This window comes from Triplophysa rosa, linkage group LG19, assembly GCF_024868665.1.
Source record: "Triplophysa rosa linkage group LG19, Trosa_1v2, whole genome shotgun sequence".
NCBI lineage: Eukaryota > Metazoa > Chordata > Actinopteri > Cypriniformes > Nemacheilidae > Triplophysa > Triplophysa rosa.
The window spans coordinates 19297037-19303815 of record NC_079908.1 but is presented as its reverse complement, the minus strand read 5'-3'; positions in this window follow the sequence as shown (position 1 = coordinate 19303815).

Sequence of the window (6779 nt, the reverse complement as noted above, 5' to 3'; positions counted from 1 at the left end):
GTAATACAATTCACCGAGGACTATGACGAGTGAGAGAAAGGCATATAAATGGAGAGAGAGAGATTTATAGAGGTGTGTTGGTGCATTTTACCCTGAGAGGCCGGATGTGTTGGTGATGGAGGGCATTTATATTCATTTCAGTTTTTGTGTGTGGGTGAGACAGGAAGAGAATGGAGATGTGGTCCGTGTCTGTGAACACACAGTGAACGTTATTTTGTATGACTGTTGCAGAATAATGAATAATCCGCTTTATACGTGCGTATTAAAAAGGTTTAGAGTTGTGTTTACGAGTAATGAAACAAGATTAAATTTCTAAAAGTGAATAATAAATATCTGTTCATCAACAGAATGTCCTTCTGCTCCATCCCGTCCTGTTTATGTCTGATACGGTTTTATTCATCACGATGTTGTCAGACTTTACTGAACTAACTTTACTTATTGATACACGCTAAACAACTTTTTAGGTTATTTCAACCCATCGTTGGGTCAAATATGGACAAACCCATCTGTTGGGTTAAATTACCCCAGAAATGGTTATATTTGACCCAGCAATGGGTTAAAACAACCCGGTATTTTGTGTTGAAACAACCCAGCGTAGATTAATTTATAACCCAACGGTTGGGTTTGTCCATTGTTGACGCAACATTGGGTGAAAAATGTTGACCCAACATTTTTCAGAGTGTAGCAGTCGCTGTATGCTTTATGTAATCATAATTTCTCGATTTGTGTTCCACTGAAGAAAGGAAGTTACCAGAGTTTGGAATGATGAGGAGATGAATGTTAAAACTAATATTCAACAAGTCCATTTCATTTACGATCAGCTCTTTCTATTCCATTTTCTTCCATGACTGTGAACTTCCCGTTTGACCTTCTTGAGTCGAGTCACCTCATTCACGGCTCCTTATTAAACCTCCGTCTGAGGGAGAGTGAGAAGAATCTTTATTACAGCCGTGAAACGATTTTCTGCAGATTCTTTTCTGTTCTTCACTTTAGGATTCTCTCGGTCTATTGCAGTTTTTTGTCTTTTATATTTCAAACGCAGTCAAGTATGCATGCAAATATTCTGCTCATTTTTGTTTCTATGAGAACTTTTTGAACAGATGACACACAGATGATCACACTTTTGCTTTCTACAAGTTCTGATTGATAATATTTCATTTGATTAAGCGTTTTCAGGACATTAAAAATATCTCTTGTGTATCCTGCGCCTCGTTTACACAGGATCAGTGTTTAGTAAAATCATCCCATGCACAGTTATTTAACAGATGTTCTCCCTGTTGAAATATGCACATTTTGTAAATATGCAAATAAAAGCTGTATATAAAGTCTGAGATCTCCAGCAAAAGGATTTTATTTTAGATTTATTTTAGACTTTTCATTTTTTTTTATCAATTACACTCGAAGCAATTCAATCTGAGGGCAAAGTGTTTAAAGCATTACTCAATTTTGGCTTCAATGACAGCACACAGCAAGTTTATATGAAATCTGATGATTCATGTCAACCCAACGTGATTTATGTCGTTTCAAAGAGCATTATAATGTGTTTTTTTATTTTTTGTAAAATCTGAAGTTGTTATTTAAGGGAGTTAACTTGTTTAGTGTCATTGAATTGCTCATCCTTAAAAACGTGCTTAACATAAAAAACAGTTTTAGCTTTAAATAAATGTTTGATTTAATTTCGGATTGTTATATGAATCAGGTGTAAAGATGTGTGCGCACGTGTGATTATTTATTTATATCTGGCTCACAGTTTTGGACTTGCTGTCTCTGGCTCTAGTTTGTTAAGAAACCTGTCCAGACCCCTGCATGCTGTCAGTTTGGCAGTGCTGCAGTGCATTGTGGGATAGACCTGACCTGCCACAGTGAGCTCATGGAAAACAACCGTTATTACCGGAACAGAAGTCAAAGGTTATGATGGAATAAATAGACAAGGCTGAATGGACTACAGCAGTGGTGTAGTCTAGTTTTTTGTAGTGAGTATACTCTTGATTCCCCCCAGCCTACTCACCCGTCCCAGATCGACACCCCATGAGCACCACCACACTCACCAATGCATAGAGTGTGCCTCTAGTCTATATGTAATCAAGAGCATTCTGAAAGATTTATTGCAAGCAAGATTTCAATAGCCAATGACAGCTGGGGGGACTTGCTGGTTTTGTTAATCACTGTCTAACTCAGCCGGTTAAGAGTTTAATTTAGCCGTAGATGGTATATGTATACAATCCCTAAAGCACAGGTTTTATCAACTGGCAATTTTCAATGCACATTTGTAATCCATGTAAAACCCAACTGTAAAGTCATTTATTTGTGATGTACTATTTCTACATAAACCTAGTGGTTTTATATATAATATCATATATTTATATATTATAAATTCTAGTGGTTTTCAATTAAAATACCATTATGAACCACACGTATCTATTACAAAATAAAAAAAAAGTGTTCTATTAATTCCTATCTGCATCTATTGTGTTTTGGGCAGGGTTCTATTATTTTTTCTGCAGGGCAACCAACAAAATGTAAAGAATATGAAAGTATAATCTTTAGATTTTGATTTAGTTTGCCATGTCAAAGACTTACAGTAAATCATAATGAAATAACTGGTTAAAATCAAACTCTGACGTTTACAATTTAATATGCCAACAATCCCCTTACAGTATTGTTTATGATAACAAATGTACTCATTTTATTAAAGAATACGCAGTGGTTTTAAAAGTGGGGGAGAGTTATCAGCAGAAAGTATACACCGGCGAACAGAGTACGCGACCCCGGGACGCTCTCGCGACCGAGGGGGACCCCGCGTCCAGCGTAGCACATGAGCCTCGTGGGGCTCATTTTCTGTAACACCAGCGGCAGTAGCTTCAGGGTCAGGCTTTCCAAAACACTGAAATAGTGTAGTTTAAATGCTTGCGTTTCATGATCTCCTTTTGTTTCATATCTCCCGGTTGCACCAAGGGTCCAAAAGTCAGCGCGTTGCACTTTTCTGACACAAAACAATGTTGTTACCGTATCCTCACGCTTTTTTAAGTGGGTATATGGAAATCCTTGATCTTTTCTAGTGGTTATACGCCGTATACCTGCGTATCACGTAGACTACACCACTGGACTACAGGAAAAACACTAGGCAGAAGAAGAAGGTTTTATAACTATAAGTCAGAAGGATGAAAGTGAACACATGGTATCTTTATCAACTTAATTTAGAGAAAGCTTTCATCTGAAGTGCAATTTATCAGAATAATAACCAGCAACAAACAATGCCAAAGCACTGAATTTCATGCCAAAAAGCTGGTAGAGAAGCTTGAAGAAATTGTCAAGCAGTTGTCAAACCTTGTTTTTTATTCAATTGTAGAAAATGTAGCTTCATTTATGGCTATGAATTAACCCCGTGTTCTCTTGAAGGTTATGAAGATCAGATGTGTTTAAACCTTTGTTTTATCATAGGGAAGAGGGCGAAAGAGGTTCTAGAAAACAGGGAACACACCCTGAATGCACTGTCGCCAAATGCAAAGTGTACCAAATGGAATATATGGTAAAAGGTCTGAAAGCCAGCAGAAGAGCCTCGAGTTTAATGTGTCTGCAAAGCTGTAACCTTGTTAAGCTGGTTGGCATTAGTGTTGAAGAAAGTGCACAGATTTGGAAAGAGTAGAGGGTTTGATGTTACCGGTCACCCCCCAAGGTTTCAGAGATACCCAGTAAGAATATAAAATCGACTACCCACCGTTCTCAGATTTATATGGGGCTTTTCTCAATTGTATGCACATGCTCAGGAATCATAATAAACCACCTGCGTCCACCAGATACGTGATCTGTTGTGTCTTTATTAACATTCTGTGATGAGCGTAAGTGATTGAAGATAACGGGACACACACGCGCGCACACACACGCACACGCGCGCACACGCACACACGCACACGCACACGCACACACACACACACACACACACACACACACACACACACACACACACACACACACACACACATCTTTGTTTACTGTCAATGGCAAATCTGTGTGGTGTTATGAGTAGAAACTGATTTCCATTTGAAGCTGATTGGCCTCTGCAGCAGCCTCAGGCATGCCAACATCACGCACACGCACACACGCACACACTCTGCAGGGTTCAACATACCGCATGAGACTATTTACACACACACATACACACACACGTGCGCAAAAACATCATCAAACAAGACATTTTGCATATGAAATCAGGAGTAAATGTTTGCTTCCTTTGTAGATTAATAAACCCATTTGCAGGAAATGGAAACTTGATTATATTCCCATCAATTAATGTTGTCAGCTTGTCTTTTTGAGTAATAGAGCTGCTTTGACAAGAATGTGGCTCCTCAACCACACACACACACACACATACCGAGTACATGAGGTGTGTGTGAGGGAGTATTTTCTATTCTTCAGGTCTCATATGAACAGATGGAGTTCATTGATTATTCATCGCTGCCGATGGATGTGTCTGTCACAGAAGAGTGTGTGTGTGTTTAGATGCAGTGCACTCCTCTACTGAGGTGATGAGATCTGAGATGAAATCCACTGTCAATAAGAGAGAGATGGTTTACAGACACAGAGAAAGATTGAAATACAGTATGGCGTTCAGTTTTGTAATGAACTACCATTATGATTTCAACCATTTCTCTACCTGTATTAGAATCTGGTTGTAAACACTGTCTAGGATTATTAAAGGCATTTTACAATAGAGCCGAGTCGATTTGACTTTGGTTTGTTTGTTTGGTGTAAATGCGGTTTGCATGGACATGTGAACTCTTTAAACAACAATAATATAAAAATAATACATTACTAAACAATTAGTCAAATGATATAAATAATCATCAATAAATTAATAAAATAAAAAATAATTAATTTAAAGTATTTTTTGTGTCAGATTGCTTTATATAATCATTATTTTATATAACTTTAAAAAAATACTTTTTTCAGAATTTTTGGATGGATGGATGGATGGCTAATATTACAAATTTTACATGTCATTACAAAAACCTACCTATCAGGTGAATTTAGGGGAGAAATATTCATATTTACGTGGACAAGACTATTTAACCGGTTAGTGTTTATATTAGTAGCAACGTTTAAGTTTATTTTCGTCTCTCTTCAGTTTTAAGCCCTTGAGATATCGGGATGTAGATCATGTTAATGTCATAATCTGTCTCTGCTCGGATGAGAAATAATTGTTTCTTCCAGCGGCCAAACAGACAGTGTATTATGTTCTATTAAAAGCAACCTCGTTGGTTGTTCAGTGAGCATAAAATATTATCGCCGTTGATGAAAAAGCGACTTTGTATCGATCTTCAATTGAGCGAGGAAAAATGATTCCTTTTTTTGTTCGTCAAAGACAAAGAGGAAGTGCATGAAGGGAAGAGACCTAGAGGACTTGACAGTATCAATTTGATCTCGGATGTTACGCCTTGTTACTCCGATAAAACCATTTAGATGTCAGGCAAAGTGACCAATCACAGTTCATTATTCATATCATCAAGGGGCGGGGTTTATCTGAAATCGGTTATACAACAATAGCAGATATTTGCTTGTTTTAACTGAGGTTATGGCTTAAGGGTTTTATTCTCATGTGTAGCAAGAGTTTCTATTTAATCTCTGTCAAATCAGTCAAGTGTAAAAATCCAGAGGTGACAGGTACACGCGTGTTGTTCGGTATCATCTCAGGCCATGGCTTTTATCCAGATGTGGCGTAAACATCCTCCATATTTTAGCAGCTCTCATCTGCTCTCTGCTTCGAGCCAACAAAAATCCCCCTCAACAGGTGCGCATGGTGACTCAATCTGGGATCCCGTTGAATAATGAGCAGACCAGGTGCTGCTCATCCAACAGTCTGGCAAAAATCATGATGCCATGATGAATCCGCCTGAACTAACAGACTGAAATCTGGCAACCGGTGTGTGTATCACTGAAGCTTCTATACTTCTGCTATACAGTATCTAATACACTGATGATTGTAAAGTATGTACTTATAAGTATGAAAGAAGTAATTGCATCTTGGTACTACAAATGAATTCACTATATTATTCCAAAAATAGGCTTGGTTGTTTATTACGCTTTAAAAGTATCATCTAAAGCCCTATTCTTAACAAGTTGCAATTTTTATCATATGGTCATCATGACTAAATCTGATCTCGTGTACTGTACAGGGCAGATGCAAATTGAGGCTCGGTCTAAGCGGTTTGCCCAGTGAGAAAGAGAGATTGATGAAGACGTAGGCGCTGACAGAGGTAAAGAGACAAGCAAATGAAGCGGAAAGGCAAGGCGAATCTTTCGCCTGTTCAGAATTTAGATTGATTCAGTCCGAATGCCAGCGCATTGTCCCACAAGCTCCGTTACCTCGCTCTGCATTGTTCCATCTCTCTCTCAGCCTGTGGAGCTCAGAATAGAAACAATCATTTATTCATTAATTGAAACGTGAAATGAGAGAGAGAGAGATGGAGGATGAGAGGATGGACAGCTTACAGAAAGAGAGAGAGCGGGGTGACCGTGGACGGCAGAGGGACAGGAAAGAAAAGAACAAGGGGAAGGGCTGAATTAACAGATTGAAGATTTGTCTTGGCTGTTTTGAAAGAGACTTTTAAAGCCCACATGAGAGAGATGAGAAGGCTTTGGAAAGTGAGAGTAAAGGGGAAAAGGGACCGCAAACATGAAAACTAAAGGTGGAGGACTGAAAGAGGTGCTTGACTTTTCAGGAGCTCTTTTGCCAGAAGGAGAATGAGGTTTCATCGTTCAGAATCTCTAATGCTTTTCGC